Consider the following 17,351-nt stretch of genomic DNA (forward strand, 5'->3'; position numbering starts at 1 on the left):
ATGATTTGGAGGGAAAGATTCAGATGTTGCTGCCCAAGACTGTTAATACGGTGCTGGTTCTTCCTGTGGGCCCCCCTTCGTTAAGGAACCCCAAAGCTTCGTTTGTGGCACAGAGATGCCACACTTCCGGTACAAGGCAATCTTCTTCCTCATTCTCCTGGCACATCAATTCGACCTGCCTTAGCTTTCCAAAATAGAAATACTTTCCTTCGCCAGTTTGTCAATGATTTCAATACATTGACCTGCTCCATTGATTCAGCTGCTTCATCATTCCCATCGCCTAAGCCGAGATGCTTTCTTTCTAAGCCACAACGATTAGTAGTAGTAGTTCTTTGTGTCTAAACGGGCCTCTGAGGAGCTGCACTGCAGGCTTATTCAGAACTATAGCAACAAAGGAAGGTGCTCCTGACATATTTTGGCCTTGTCTAGCAGCTACAGTAGAGTCAGAGTCTTTTCCATCGTACTTTGCATCAAACATTTCTTGAACCACTGAACGAGATCCAAAAGACTTCAGATTTTCAATGATTCGTCCGCAAGAATTATTTTGTCAACCTTCATTCTCTTGAAACCTGCTTGTAGCATATAAAATTTCTTTCTGGATATATTCACTTTCCAGCTTAGCTTGTAACTTCTCTTTCTTCCAGGCAATAGAACCAGGGAACAGCATATCTGTAAACGGACCATAAGCAGCTGCCATGCACAATCGCTGCATCTTTGTTAAAGCCAACTTCAGAGGCCCGTTTATCCAAACCAATATCGCTTCTTCAGACTGGAAGCAGACTCAGCATCAGAATATGACACGTATTTCAGAGATGTCACAGAAATGAGTAGCTGGTCATTTAGAAGGTCTTCGTGGTTCAGGATCTAATCTAATTTTGAAGCACCAGAAACTGAGTTTTTCTGGAACTTGGACCTGCTCATGCTCTGAGGAACTGGCTCATGCTTCCCCTGGTCTTAGGAGACTCATGTATAAACCTGGTGGGCATTTGACTGCCTGGGTGGTGGTGTGTGTGTTGGGGGGCGGGGTACTGCTAATATGGGATAGAGAGGAGGATGGAGAAGGGAATGGACAGCTATTAGCTTGTTAACTTCGGGCAAAGAGCACAGCTTGCAAAATATACGCCCAAGAGGGAAGGGACTCTTAGCAGGGATGGGAGAAAAACTGACCCAGGTCTTTAAACAACAGGTGCGATGGAACGGGCGAGAGCCAGTGACTAAAGAACTCGCTGGGCCCAGTTCCTATAACTGCGCCCAGCCCCTGACTTCAGCTAAGCTGGGGATGGACTGGCTGCCTGCTGAAGGGCAGGTGGCTAGAATCCACCGACAGTTCCATATTATGGTGTGTTTGGGGTCATCGCGGCTAGATGGAGGACTATGCGGGTGGACAGCACAGAGTAGGACTCCATTCAAGAGAGGGCGCCTGTAGAACTCAATGAGGAGGGCCGCTCTAACGTAGCGCTGCCATGCTTCGCTTATGCCCACATTTCCGGACAGTCTTGTGCCTCATCTAGCAAATACCCACTTTCTGCTTTTTGCTCAATTTTCCAGACCTGAGCATTTCCTCAGATTCTGCTTTAAACATTTATAACTGAGCGGGCAACCTTCTGCCTACCTCCCCCACAGGCCCATGGATTTTTAGCCTAGTGCTCCATCTACTGGCGACACTGATTTCTCACAGAGTCAGACCTAAACCCTGCTGTCCAAAAAGTCCCAACATGGCTTACCTTGACGGACTCTATTAGAAAGATGCTCACACTCGCTTTAGTCCATCATGACAAGAAGTTTCAAACTATTGACAAGAAGTTAATGTCTGTGAGCAGCACTATCCATGAAGCAATAAGAGATGAATTTTGTATATGCCGGACACCGACAGGATAAAACCAGAAACAAAAACCAGCCTCTTGTGTTGGTAACGGGGTGTCCAACTAGACAAGAGATGGTAAGAAAACCCAATTTCACTCCTTATTCAACTTCGTCCTAATTGTGACTGAGTCCTCCTAACATGTAGCCTTCAAATCTGTGATTTGATTGTCTGTTATAAACCCTTAAAGTTTATAGAGTAGGAAATAACAAGCCCTGGACATTTCAGATCATTAAACTACTGCTTGTGTGAATTGCCCAAAATAGCATTTTTACACCCTTATTGTGGCAAAAACACAAAATGTTGTATCTGCATTAGTTTTGGCAGGTGACTCATAATCCTGGACACTGCAGCTTTTCAATGTTTGAAAAACATGAAGTAAATTATGGGATTGAAGAACTATTTTTTAAAAACTAAGAAGTCATAAATACGTGTAAGATGAGCATAAATAAAATCTTACTGCAAAGTTTGCTGGACCTCCAGGAAGACTGTTACGCTTCTGATTTCTGTGGCATCTTACCAGAAAATGTGCCTCCAAATAGACAGAAAACACAGCATCCTGCACACATTTGTGGCATCAAGGTTGTGATCCACCGATTTTTGTTGGACACCCATGATGCACTGCGCATTTTAGAAGTGGAAATATAGCAGAGAGAAAGAACATAAACACACACCCTGGAGCTGATTCTTGATGGGGGCAGTTTGAGGGTAGGAAGGGGGATGTGCACAAATGAAATGATTAAACCAAATGGTTATTAGAATAACTCAACTCGTTTACATATTTTTTGTTTTGAGTGGATCGTGAACTCTTAATTTGTCCTTCATTATGTTTTTCTGTTCCCTTTTCATCTTCTTTGCTACTCTCCAATACCGAATATCCTTTTCTTCCCTTAATTACTAAAATTTCTGAACTTTGTTAGGCATAAATCTGCCAAGTCAAGACCGTCTCTCTTGTAACTAGATGCAGCTTCTTCTACAACTAATAATAATAATTAGAAAAACCTAGATAGAACTTAATAAGTGTCTGGTAGTATTTTAAACACTTAATGCAGTCCTCTCAACCTTATGAGGTAGACGCTATTATTATCCCTACTTCTCAGATGTGGAAATTAAAGAACTGGGAATAACTTGTCCTATGTTTTATTTCAAAAGCTTTATTGTTTTATTAGGTTGCATCATCCTACAAAATGGCAGTATCATACGTTTCAACCTAACAGATTTAACCTACAATTAATCTGGAATTGATTTTCATGTTTTGGTATGAGGTAGAGTAAAAGCTTTTTTTCTATCCAACTGTTCCAGTGTCAGCTTTCTGTAAATCAAATGACTGTATATATGTAGGTCTCTTTCTGGATTCACTATTCTGTTTTATTGATTTGCTTGTCTTATTCTTGTGCCAATACTATACATTCTTAGTTTCCATAGACTTATAATAGATCTTTTATGCATAGGTCTTAGTTCATTCTTCTTTAAGAATGCCTTGCTACTCTAAGCTCTTTGCATCTCCATTTAGAATGTCTTGTTCCCCAATTATTGCTTTACATATTTTGATTCTATTTTATGTAATGCCTTCAAGTTTAGAATTGTTATGTTTTCTTAGTAAGTTGAATTTTATATCAGAATGTTATTTAACCTCTTAATTGTTATTTTGTCTACAATTAATATGGCTGTCCTAGGTTTTTTTTTTTTTTTTGGTTTGTATATTTTTCTGGTATATCTCTACTCATTGTTTTACTTTGCTATTCTTTTATCCGTGTGTTTTGGATTTATCTGTTGTCTTATGGCTGAATTTTTAACCCAATCTGTTTTAATGTGAGAATTTGATGCATTAATATCGATATTAGTATTAGTATATTTAGATTTGTTTGTATCGTTTTGCTCCACAATGGATTTTTTTTAATCCCAATCACGTCCTCTATTTTTATTCTAAACTCTCTAAGGTTTGCTTTGCCAAGGCCTATGAGGCATATCTGATAATGCTCATCATTTATAATTTAACTGTCATAAATCTTAAACCTTTACTCTGGATTTTGAATCATCAGTTCATCTCTATTTTGACAGTGATTTCTTGATAGCATATTTCCAAGACAAGCTCATCAAGCCAGAATACCACACCAGGGAAGTTTGCTAGCATGAGCTTCTATGTTATCTGATTCCACAGGGCTGGATTAGGTAAAGCTTTTGACAAAAGAATCATAATATGCACATTAAAAAAGAATAAAGTGTCAGTGGTAATGAGGGAAACAACAAATTGATCATGAACTAAAGATACCTTTATTGCCTCCTCATTCCCTTTTTAGCTCAGGTTTCTGGTAACTTTTCCAGGAAAGTAGCGGCCAGTTACATTTTCTTTAATTCACCGAAGTACATTTAAGGTAGAAAGGAGATGATCAAAACTTTTCCTAGGAAAGCTTAAATGTGATTCAGCTTAAACGTGAGATGGCATTATAAATATTCAATCCGTAGTTACATCATTAGCTGAAGAAAAGAAAGGGAGGCATTGCTTTTTCTTGCGCTAGATGGCAACGTTCTTCTGCAAAGCAAACCAGGTTTACGGACTGTCTGACCCGCTAGCCGACTTCCGCCAGGGGGAGCCCGAGCACCCCAGCAGCGTTCCTGACTCAAGAAGCCGAGCTAGAAGTGGTACAAGTGGCGATTTTCCGGCGGAGGAGGCGTGCTGAAGGTCCCCTGAGGTTTGTGAGTAAGGTAGAACTGGGGAAGGGAAGAGCATGAGTGAGTGAAAGAGAGGAGAGGTATGCTTGATTACAGGGAACACTTCAGTCGAAACGCACTGGGAAGCAGAGACGCCTTTCAGAGGAAGTATCTTTGGACCTAACTCTGAATTTGAGAATGGAGCTTACTTTCCTTCTCGTTGTCAGTCCATATTCACAGACTTTCTTCGTCCAATTGTCTTGGAAAGAATCTGAGTAATAGGCAGTGTTGCTTTAGGTCTTAGTATGACTCAGCGAGGGGTCATTTCACCTGACATGAGGCTTACTTTGTTATGTCATTGTGCCTCCTAATTAAATTTTTTCCCCAGAACATTTTTTTTTCTTTCTTTTTTTTTAGTATTGCTGCTTTTTCACTAATAAATATTTATGGAGATAATTCTGTGATCAAAAAAATTGTGCTAGCACTTTGGTAGGTTCAAAGAAGTACTTGGTAGGCACTGAAGAAGTGCTGTTATACTGTCATATAGTCATATTGGGTCATCAAAAATGACACGACCAGCAACCTATCTATGAAGGGGCTGTATTGTCAATATTTTAGAACTCAAAATGCATTTTCTAATGAAAATATTTTACGTGGTACTTAGTTTTCCATATTAACTCATAATATGACTTCATATTTTATCGTTTTCCTTTACCATTAGAATAATCTATGTTATTTAAAAATATAAATATAAAGAGAAATATTGTAATGTCTTCAAATTCCATTCCCAGAGATAATCATGTTAACATTTTAGTGTCAATATTTTTCTCTATGCATTACGAAAAATTGTTGTAATTTTTAATTTATCGGGAACATTTCTCTTTATCAATAAAACTCCAGAGACTGCCTGATTTGATTTCTGGAACTAACATTGAGTTGGTTTATCTGCAAAGCAAAAGTGACGAGAACCCTTACAACACGGGATTATTCATAAATGAGATAATACAGGCAACGTGCTTCCCATGGTGTCAGGCGTGTAAGAAATGCCCAGTAGAGATTAGCATTTATGTTGTTATCATCATTATTCCATAAACTCTTCTTCTATTTTAAGATTATTATTAAAAGTTTGGAAAATTTGAAGGAGCGTAACTAAGAACATAAAAATCACATATAATCTCACTAGGCAGAGATGATCATTGTTAATCCTTGTTTTTAATACTAATTTTAAAAAATCCAAATGGGATCGTGATGTTTTGTTTGTTTCGTTTGCTGCTTTTTGACTTATAATCTCACAAAAATCCACAATTTTATTGGCTGAAAAATACTCTACTGTAGGGATGTATTACAATTTACTATTTTCATATCACTGGATGTTTGAGTGCCTTTCACTTTTTGCTATTATAAACAGTGATGTGATTAATATCCTAGTTATAGAACTTTGTCTGCATTTGGCTTATTTCTCTAGTTAGCATCATGGAAGTGGGATTATTGACTTGATGTATATGAACTATTTTTAAATTCTTGATATACATTGGCTAAATTGCTCCCCCAGTAGGTACTGACTGGGCAGACTTAGGCAGTCACCAGGCCTGGACACCTTGCCTGCCTCAAGGCAGAAAGCTGAAGGCCAAATCAGCTGACCCCTTGAGGCCTCTGCAGCTTTGAGAGTTGGGATGCTGGCAGACGTGGTCACCACTGTCCGCATCCGCAATCTCATGTCATAGGTGAACAATAGCTTAACCCCGTAACATCTATTAAAAAGATAAGGTTTATTAAGATTTAAATAGAAGAGGCCATCCAGCTACTTAAAATGACAGGGAGGTATAAACATGGATGTCAGATCTTTTACCAAGAGCTGGTACTAAGAAGGGGGTGCAAAGGAGGAGGAACGAGGAGGCCACGGGTATTCAAGAGAAACAGGCAAATTTCCCACCAGAGCCTACGGTTGTCAAGGACATAGATGCTAACCCTTGTTGGCCTGTTGCATGTGATCTTTTAGCCTTTCCAGTCCCAGCTCTGAAGCCAAACTGGGAACGACAGACAAAGCCAAGTCACCCCCGTTGGCAGGTGGGTGAAAAGGGCTTCACGCCAAGGTGTCTTAATGAACCTGGCAGGGCCGGGGCGGGCTGAACAGATTGCTCTTCTCTGGGCTCTGATTTCTCCCCAGAGGGTTCCATAGCTCTCTTGTATTTTATTTTTGTCACTAACATTATGCTCCAAAGCCGTCAATATGGTTACAGGCAGCAAACAGTCACAAATAATTACTCACTTCCACTTTTTCCTTCAGAACCTTAGTAATCAGCCGTGCACTAAGTAAGGTTACTCAACTAAAACCAAAGGTACATTTTTTAAAAATTGTGTCCATACGAAACCATACTTCTTTGCAGACTATTTTTTATTACTCTTATTTTCCATATAATTTGATGGGGAAATTTTTCTGAAGCTCAAGAAATCAATTGTTTCAGTTATTTGTAATATGTCTCTGCTTGTGCAATGGACTTGCTAGGGAGTTAAGATGTATTTACAGAGGGCCATGATTTGCAGCTCCAGGGCCGCAGGCCTGTTCTGTGCTATCCATTCATACCCTCTCTTGCTTACAGTCAAAAATGCAGAAAAATCTGTTTTAAAGTTGCATCAGCGTATATTTTCCCCAGGACAAACTTACTTCTATACATCATACTCCACTACATTCAACAGATGCTAATCATCCACAGATCAAGATTAAAATGTTTTGTAACTTTCTCTATTAATCAACAATTAATGAAATAAATTGTTGTTTCAATTTATTTTAAAATCATTTCTGGTTATAACAGACATGTTATTTATTTACTTGTTTCTTGTATAAGACTCCAGTAATAACAGACATGGAGAAATAGTGTGATTTAAAAAAAGCAAAACATGAAAACTAAGAATATAAATATATTTCAAATTAATATGCTATAATTTGATATAATGTCTATTTCTTTTTGTAATGAAAAGTTACATTTTAATCACATCTATTTGAATATAAGACTAGCAGTTTGACTATAATTTTTTAAAAGAGGAAAGTCATGAAAAGATTCTGAGTTTTTAAAATATTAAGTGTTTGGCTAGAGTCATTTGCAATGCCATACTCAAGTATCATAACTCAAACATGGCCTTTCTAAAATTATATTGGATGTTAAGGAATAAAACAAAAATCAATAACAAAGCATATTACATTTAATTCAGGTGATTAATACAATCATAATGTTGTTACATCTTCTGAGAAAGGAACCTAAATTCATAAGGAATTATATGAGAGTACAAAAATCTTAATAAACCATACATTTTTAAAAGCAGAACCCTAAAACTGAAGAATAAAATTTCCCTATTTAAATAAGGTGAGAACATTTCATTTTTACTTGAAAACTTTTTTTTTTTGGTTAATTGTTACTTTGTTGGAGTGTTACAAATAATCAGAATGCAAAAAAACAAAGAAACTGAAACTTGCATTAAACCTATTTATCAACAATGATAGTGCAGTGTGTGTGTGTGTGTGTGTGTGTGTGTGTGTGTGTGTGTGTGTGTGTCTTTTAAGGTTTAAGAAAAGAAACAGATTCGTTACCTTGAGCAAACAATCTGTTTTCATTGATTAGCTCAAATGACAAAGAATTTTTAGGTCACATCATCTTCAGTGTTTGCCCCAAATAAAGTGATAAGTAGCAGGATTTGGGCTTATTTTTTATTGATGTGTGATAGAGCTGGGAACACACATTTCAAAAGCAAACTGTCACTTGGCTCGAACGATAGCTGAATGCCGTTGGCCTCTGTGGTCCCCCGCCCACCCAATCTCTCTGAGGAGAGCTATAGAGCCTCTCTCGCAGGTGGGTCCAGCGGTCTCCTGACTCTCCCTACAGCTCCTGCAGGTAGATGTCACCCATCCGAGATCCGGATCCATCATCTCCCAGGCTTCGGATTCAGACCTGAGCTCATCCTGTTCTGCCATCAACTACCCACACAGTTGTAACTCCCCGAACCCCAGTGTCACTCTGTAAACCAGGGCTGAGTAATATGGCCATCTCGTTTGGAGCGGCTGGAGAGTTTCCTGGGATAGCACAAATAAAATGTCTAACGTAATGCTTGGCACATACCTAGTAGATGCAAATAGAACACCATTGTATATGGACCTCTAGGCTTCAAGTGGGTTTAACCTGGCTCCTGTGACCTCATTAAGTCAGAGGACTTCTCTGAGCCTCAGTGTTTTTATCTATAAAATGAGTCCATAAGTCTCAATCGAGATGGGGACCATGAAAGTGCTTTGTAAATGTTAAAACATTAAATTAATGTTACGAACTTACTTTTAACATGCATTTTTCTGATGTCAGCCTGGTGAGCAAGAAAATACTATATTCCCACAAATGAAGAAACTGAGGCTCAAGAACAGTAAAGTGAAGCCATGTAGCTGGGATGCAACCCAAGTATAATTATAATGCTGTCCTCAAATCTTCTACTCAAATACTAATACTCAAATGTTATAATTTTAACACCATACTTAAATATTTTGCTATAGTACCAATAGTCACATTTCATAATATAATGCCATACTCAGGTATTATACTAAAGTACCAATACTCAAATATTGTAATTATCACACCACATTCAAATATTATACCATTACACTAATACTCACAAATTGTAATTATAATATTATCTTGAGAGCTTTCTAGTAGTTTTCTCTTCGTTTTGTGATTTGTCATTTATTTTCAATTTCTGTCTCTGTCAACATTGTCTCCTGCCACCCAGACTGAAGTTCCTTATGGACAGGGGCAGCTGAGTGCATGGGCCGGGCACCAAATGCTGTAGGTGGTCCCGTTCCTCACTCCTGTGTTCTGCTGTCATTGATCTAAGGGGACAATTTTAGCCACCTCTCTGAAAAATTCCTCGCTCACTCCAGGCTACATGGCCTCCCCATTTCCTAATCTCTCAGGGTGCTTAGAGACAACACCACTGGATTTTCATATTTGTTCGGTGTTCTAGGATGGTTTTCTGTTGCTAATTCTTTGGACTCATTGATTCCTGTGAGAGCAGGAACCATGTTTTAAAAAAGAGCTTAATAACACCTAATAAATACTTGCGAATGAATCCATTAGTTGAAGTATAGCACCCCAGGCCTCAGTTCCCCACAGGTAAAATGTCAGCTCCCAAAACTGGCATTTCTGTTCTTCACAGGGTAACATCTCCACTACAGAAAAGGACCAAAGATATAAGATTGGCACCAGATGTGGAAAAACCACCATGGGTGGACGCATTTCAGGGAAATTGATGAAATCTGGATTGTTGGTTTTTTAGAGCTCACTGACTACAGAATCCTACAAACACTTTTTATACATTAAGTGATGTTTTAAAGCTCAAATTGGTTTCTCTATGTGATATAGTCTTTTTCTCTCTACCTTGGCGAATTTGCATTCTTTTTAAAAGGGTCTTAATATTGTATAAGAGCTAATTGACAAATGATTCCCACACAAGAGGAATTATTTTTTGTAAGGGAACACATGCAAAATGTTCAGACTTCACCAGTAGTCAAAACAACTCAAATGGCTGCAAATTATATAACTGGCCAACATGTCTTAAAGTGAAGATCTACTGTCCCAGTGAGGCCTTGGCAAAATGCTACATCCAGACACATCCAGTTATGATGGAAATTGGTTCAACCCTTTTGAAAATCAGGTAGTTATTTGGATCTAAGATCTGACATCATAAAAATGTTCACATTTTTTGATCCAATAATCATACGTCTTGAAATCTCTCCTTAGCAAAGAATTCAAAAGAAGTTGAACATAATGTGTTTGAAAATGCTCACCGGCATCTTGATTTTTAGTCTTGAACATTTGGAAACAAGCTAATAATACTATGACTTGTTGGGTGCTGTAGTTCAGAAATGCCTTTCACATACATCATCTCCTTAGATTTTACAGTGGCTCTGGAAAGTGGGTCCTGTTGTTACCCACACTTTATAGATGAAGAGATTCACGTTCAGGGTGGTGAAGGTACACCGAGCACAGGCAGACGCAGCTGAGGTTTTCAGATTCGAAAGGCTGGACCTCTTTGCCTGTAGTATGACATCCCTTTATATGTATGTCCAGCAGTAGGGGAAAGGTTAACTATATGACCTTGATGAAATAAATATAAACAGCCATTAAAATAATCATTATGAAAGCAAATAGCAATATGAAAAAAATACTTGGCTTAAAAAAAACAAAGTACAAAAAGTTACATCTTTGCTGCGATTATTACATGGAATTAGTTGTGGTTGTTAAGGACTGGCAGGGAAAGGAAAAATATTGTTATCGAGAGGTTTTATTTAATTTTAGTATCACTGTGTTTATAATTTCATATTGCTATGGACTATCTGGCACCCTTTACCTCTTTAGTGGAATCATAATTTTTTTAGGAAAAATAATATGTGTAAAAATAGTTCCATTGGATTGCACTCCCTTGGAGAACTCTAAATATAAAAGTGTCTGGAAATCAAAATCAGGCTTTCAACAGAATTGTGGGTCCATAGAATAACAAAGCCCTGTGAAGGGTGGGCCAGTGCTGGTCGCAGAGGCTGGGCCCGGTGGTCACAAGTCCCATGGACTGGCTGTTTCATCTCAATGACACTTGTGAAGCGAGTCTTGTGTGGAGCATGGGGAGGTGGGGCCTCCTTGCGGGGCTGACAAAAGAGGGCTGGGCTTGCCGAATGGAATCAGGCTCTAGGAGGCCAGGAGCCTCCATTGTCCTCAGCCCCAGTGATTAAATGCCGGATTAGAGAGGAAACATTCCTTCCCCGCTCCCCTGCCCCCCAACCTCGGCTCATCGGGCCCATTCACAAGGCTCCTTCCAAAATATATTGACAGGGGTGCCTTCTATTCACCCCCCTCACAGCTGACACTGCCACCCAGACAAAGGGGCTTCGGGAGGTTAATTAAAACCAGGTAATAGAAGGAATCAAGGACTAACACTTCAAAAATGCCACAGGGATACTGGGGCAGGGGGAAAGACATATGGCGTGAAAGCCACCTCTTGGACGCTGTGCTACTCTCATGCTCTGGCTGGAGCTGGCACTTGGTTATTTTCTTGTGCTGATGGACGTGAGGCACTGCTTCCTCTCCAGTTTTTACACTTCTTTTGACCAAGCACGCTGTGTCATGCTGCACATCTTAGTCCAGCTAGTTTTCCACCTTTCCCATATACACCGTGTCCAGTAGCATCACTTAAAGCCTCTTCGTGGAACTGACACGGATACTTAATTCCCTCCTGTTACTGAGGGCAGGCTTTTTCAGCAGCATCCATGCAGCATCTGGCAAGATGCCATCAAACTGAGCTCGCGTCTTGGGCTAAACTTAATATTCCCTCAGTCTGACATACCATAGACAGACATTTTAAAAGATTGGGATGAAAGCTTCATGGAAATGCTATCTGGACTAAAGGGATACAAACTTTTTAGACCCATTACTCAGACCTGAATATCCATCAAAATATTGACTTGCTTTTTCAAAGGAAAATTTTTGTTTAGTGCCTTCAAAAGAGGAGACACTCAGTAAATACATATTGCAGGTTGAATAAATGAATGACATAGAGAATCAAAGCATAAACTCTCATGCCAAATTGCCTGGACTTTGTCACTTACTACCTGTATGACCTTGAAAAGTTACTTAAGCTCAGTTTCCTCAACTAAAAAACAGATGATGATGATGATGATGATGATGATGATGATGGTGATGATAGTACTTTCCTCACCAGGCTCTTCTGAAGATTGAAAGTATTAATATATGCAAAGCTGTTAGGTTAGCATGTATCACAGAATACATGCTATGTAAGTGTGAGCTACAATTATAATTACTTGCTCTCAGCAAATAAATTCTAGAGGTATATTAACAGCATCTTCCTTCCTACAGTGCCAAAGAGAATAGAAATACTGGAATAGAGAGAGATAATACTATTTCTTTATATGCTATATCCTTAGGTACAATTCTAAAAGAAAATATTGAATTCAGGAGTTTATTAAAATGCAAAAACCATAGGAATGCAAGGATAGTTTGATTATGAAATCTGATATCAAAATTCACTATGTTAATAGGTCGTAGGATAAAACTCCCATCATTATACTTTTGGTGGCTAGAAGAGCTTTTTATAAAAATTGAACAGCCATTTTTTATTTTTAAAATTTTAATTAGGAATAGATCCTGGACATAACAAATTCACATATAAACATATACACACATATTAATTGAAAAACTATCACGACGCTTAATAATAAAATGGTGAAAGCATTTTCCAATGATCAAAGATAAGACAATATTGTCCACTATGGAAACTATTATTTAATATTATTTTGGAAGTGCTGGCCAATGCAATTAGATAAGAGAAACAAAGGAGTTATAAATATGGGAAGAAATTACTTGCAGATGATATTATTATATATCTCTAAAATGCATAAAAATCAATTGAAAAGCTGTTAGAAACAACAAGATTACTAAGTAAATATCTGGTTACAAAGTTAATTATACAAAAATTGATAGATTTTCTATAAGTAAATATAGTGAGATGAAATTGGTTACTTGCAACTCTGTTGGCTAGAAGAATTTTTTGCCTCTGCTAATCAGGCTTTCTTCTGCCTCTGAGCAGTGAGCTGTGACAGGATAAATTTCTGTTGAATAAATTAAAGTGGTAGCTTAGACAACAAGTCAATTCTTCATCAAGATACACCTTTTTGTTGCTTCTGATTAGCTGCTGGCTGGAACTAAGTTTGTCTATTAGATGTGTGCCCTGTGTGTCAAATCAGAGTCTTTGAAGTTGTTCAAATAAAGAGGATTAGTCATAGTTCTAGGGAGATATAAAGACTAAGTCAAAAGAAGTAGAGTTCATATGGTTCCATGAATCTATAAACCTGTCTTAGTCACATTTCCTTGTAGTATGGATATTTTATGGACTGTTTGCCTTGAAATAGTCACAGATTTAGTCAATTCTTTATGGTACTAGACCTCTTGTATCCACAAAAAAAGATGATGTTCCATCATTATCTTAATAGCACAACTAACACAGAGCGGTAGTACAATCAAATCAGAACGTTATTTCTCTGCCCATTGAATTTATACATAAACTCCAAACACCATATATTGCTTACTTTCTGATCTGATCGCCCGCCGTCAAACCTGACATGTTGCTTTATTATGATTAGCTCTAGGTAGTAATTTATTTTTTCCTCTAAAATGTGTTTTAAGGGCTGAGACCATTTTAACAACATTTTTGAAGCTATGTGGTTTATTCTTACTTATTCTCCAGTGTCAAATATACACTATGCAAAGATGCGTTACCATTTTTAAGTGCTAACTAGTTAGGGAACATAGAACTTGGTAAATGATCCAAAGCTTCACCCATAAATCCCAGACCCTTACTACTGCATACCCACTTCATCCGTAGTATCAGAAGAATCCTATATACAACATATATGCTGAGAAAACAGAGGCGCTTGTATATGTTGGTAGAAAATTTTCATTTAAAAAACGCTAATCATTTAGAAAAGCCCTGAAGATTTATTTTCTAAATCAGCTTGAAGAATTCTGATTATTTAATATTGTTTTGACAATAGATACTTGATAAATATATGATATAAAAATAATTATAAAATATAATGCCATTCAGTTTTACGCTTCTTACATATAAGTCTCCACATAAACAAAGGGAAGTGAGACCTAAATTTATCCTAAAAGAATCTTTTACTGGCAGCAAATCCAACATACACTCTCAAATTTTTTTTAGAAAAGTTAATTATGATCTTTATTCCCTTTCTAAAAAAGTCTTTGTTTAATTTCAGGATCCGCAAACATTGATTCCTTTAAATAGCAAACTCTTTTAGTATAACAAAGTATTTGATTTACAAAAATATCTATTCAAGAGCCCATCCAATAATTTTTGATAAAAATTTTCTGGCAGATACATCTTTGCTTCTTTAATTTCTATCTCCTCCTCTAATTGGGTTTAAGATCAACTTTGAAATGCATTATAAAATAAAACTGTATAATACAATTACTTAACATTCCTATGTTGAAATTTGAATTGTATTCATGCATTCATTCAACCAATATGAATTGAAAACCTACTAGGCGCCAAGCAAATGTGCCCTGAGGGTAGAGCCGTGAACAAAATTCTTGTCATCACGGAGTTTCTATGCTGATTCTGAGGGAGATAGGAAGCTGGAGACTCAAAAAAATTCAAGTCTATCAGTGGCTGAGTTCCTCATATAGAAAACAAAGAAAAGCAAGCTGACTCAAGTCAGTACATGTTTGTCACTAATCTAAATCCTTCTTGGAAATAAGCAGAGTACTAATCCCATTCCGAGAAGAACGTCTGCTTTGATGTCAGAGGAGCCCACCTTCAAATCTCATTTCTTACTGTGACTCTGGGCCGGTTACTTGGTTTCTCTGAACCCAATTTTTCACCTGTTAAATGGGCATAGTAATCCTCCCTCAAGGTGTCAAATTAAAGAAAGAGTCAGTGGAAAGTGCCTGGCAGGGAGGAGTTATCCCACCCAAGGTCCCCCCATTTAGTGGTGGACCCAGGATTAGGACCCACGTCACCTCGCTCTGGGGTCCGTCCTTTGTCTTGTACTGTGTTTGCATTTAGTAATCTGGTGATTTTACCCACATGACAGGACAGTCGATATATTCATGATTTATTAAGAAGACTTGAGCCCTATACCGAGCTGTTTCATGAACCCCGCTGGGCCTCAGTTTCCCCTTCTGTAAGATGAGAGAGTTGGACAAGATGGTCTTTAGGGTCTCTCCACCATGCACTCCAGGTAGAGTGACCAGCTGTCCTGGTCTGCCTGAGACTGAGTGGTTCCCTGAGACAGTGGACTTCTAGTGCTGACCGGGAGAGTTCAGGCAAAGCCAGATGAACGTACCCAAACTTCCACTCTGCTAGGTTTCCACTGTCGCCTTTCCTGATATACCAATGAGTACCTACCATTGAACATGATCCCGCAGAAGAATTCAGCAGCAGTCTAGCAAACAAAGCCGCAGCCTTGTGGCCCCTCCACTCTTCATCTGCCCTATCTTCTCCCTTAGCAGTTTCCTAGCCGAAAGCGCTTTTGCAAACCTGACGTGACTCACCTACTGCTTTGGTTCTAGTTTCCGTAACTAGCTGTCAAGCAGCTGACCAGCCATCTCAGCAGACTAAGGCACAGTCACAGAGACTTTCTGCTCAGTGGGAAGAAACCAGTATTCCCATAAGCCCACCACTTGGCCTTGTCAGAAATGTTCCCTACTGGGTGTAAACGCAAGTTTTCTTCTCGTGCTCCTTCTTCTCTTCTTTATTTTTATTTCCTTCTCATTGTCATTACTATCAAAAGGCCGTCACCTCTATGGGAACAACAAAAAAGGAGTTCTCAGAGCATGATTTTTTTCTTTTTTTGTATATACTTCTATTTTTTTTTTTTAGTGTACGATGTTTTGATTCTGAGCAGAGGCTGTACACCTTTCTGCTGGTCCCTGAGGGGGACACCAGCTCTGCCAGCCCCAGCTGAGATATCACTTAACAGTGTGGGCCTTCGGGGGCAGGGTCTGTGCAACATGTTTACAAGATGTGTAGCTATTAGCAACATCTTACTGCTCTTGCTAATTAATGGGGAAGCTGATGAAGCCAGGCTCTAAAGAGGGCCAAATTGCATCAGTGTTTGGGTTTTAAATTGATACCAAAAAAATACCTCATTACAGGTGTGTTTTGAGTAGCACCTTCCCCCAGCAGGTTGGTTGTTTGCTACACCTCAGCTACAGCAGATCCCAAAGTGGCCAAAACACCAAGGTTACAAGTTTATTAAGGTCATTTAAATTGGTTCAGTGTATCCATTATTTTAGCTGCATGACAAAGACTGTACAGGTGTACCCACCCCCATGAATCCTACCCCAGGGACAACCTGGTCATTAGGTCCTATCCCTGCCATAGCCGGGGACATAGATTTGTGTTATGTTCTGAGCTGGTAGTGGACGGGTCACTCTCTACCCTAAGACGCCTGTTATTTCAGTAGAAGCACAATGTTTCTTTCACTTTTATAATGAAGTCTCTCCATGCTGAACATTCTCAATCCGATCATTAGATGAGTTCTGGTTCTTATAAAATCATCCTTTTACTTTATCAATAACTTCTTTGGCAAACAATGACCTTAAGCATTGTTTATTCAATTTGTGCTGGTTTGAAGTTTTAAAGGTTTCATTTGGTTAAGGAAAATAACTTGGAATTTTGAGGTCACTAAAATTGCTACTCTCCTGGATATTATTGTCCTGGATACCTAGTTATTTATTGCTCTTTTTGTCCCCTGGTAAGAAAGTGGTGAGTTTTATCATGTCCATTTTATGAGAAGTAAAATAGCACCCCCACAATACTGTATAATCCTACTAGAATTTAAAAATAAATAAATAAATCAGGATAAAAACCAGTCTCTCCCAACTGCTAGGGTGAGTGCTATATTATTCGTGAGATATTCTCACCAGGGTGAAATTATAGGGAAACTTCAGCTCATTCTCAGCATCTCAGCGGAGATTCCAATACCTGCTGGGAAATGGATCAGGCATCATGTAAGATCTCTTTAGGATACACACGGCACCAGTACAGTGATTGCCCTTGGCCAGAGGGAGAGGGACGATCAGAGCGGGTACAGCTGATAAGACTTTCACTTTTATTCTATCCTCTCCAGTATATTTCGAAAGACTTACAAAATTATTTCTTGCTTTTCAATAACAGAGAGAGAGAGAGAGAGAGACAGAGAGAGAGAGAGAGAGAGAGAGAGAGAGAGAGAGAGAGAGAGAGAGAGAGGGAGAGCGAGAGAGAGGGAGCG

The 17,351-nt window shown here is 38.6% G+C and overlaps 1 pseudogene; it reads right to left on the minus strand.

The window, feature by feature from the left end:
• Positions 1 to 19: 19 nt before the first annotated feature.
• LOC112470380 overlaps positions 20 to 17,351 on the minus strand; it is a 20,859-nt pseudogene continuing 3,527 nt past the window's right edge.

Source organism: Pteropus alecto, unplaced genomic scaffold, assembly GCF_000325575.1.
Source record: "Pteropus alecto unplaced genomic scaffold, ASM32557v1 scaffold3, whole genome shotgun sequence".
Lineage (NCBI taxonomy): Eukaryota > Metazoa > Chordata > Mammalia > Chiroptera > Pteropodidae > Pteropus > Pteropus alecto.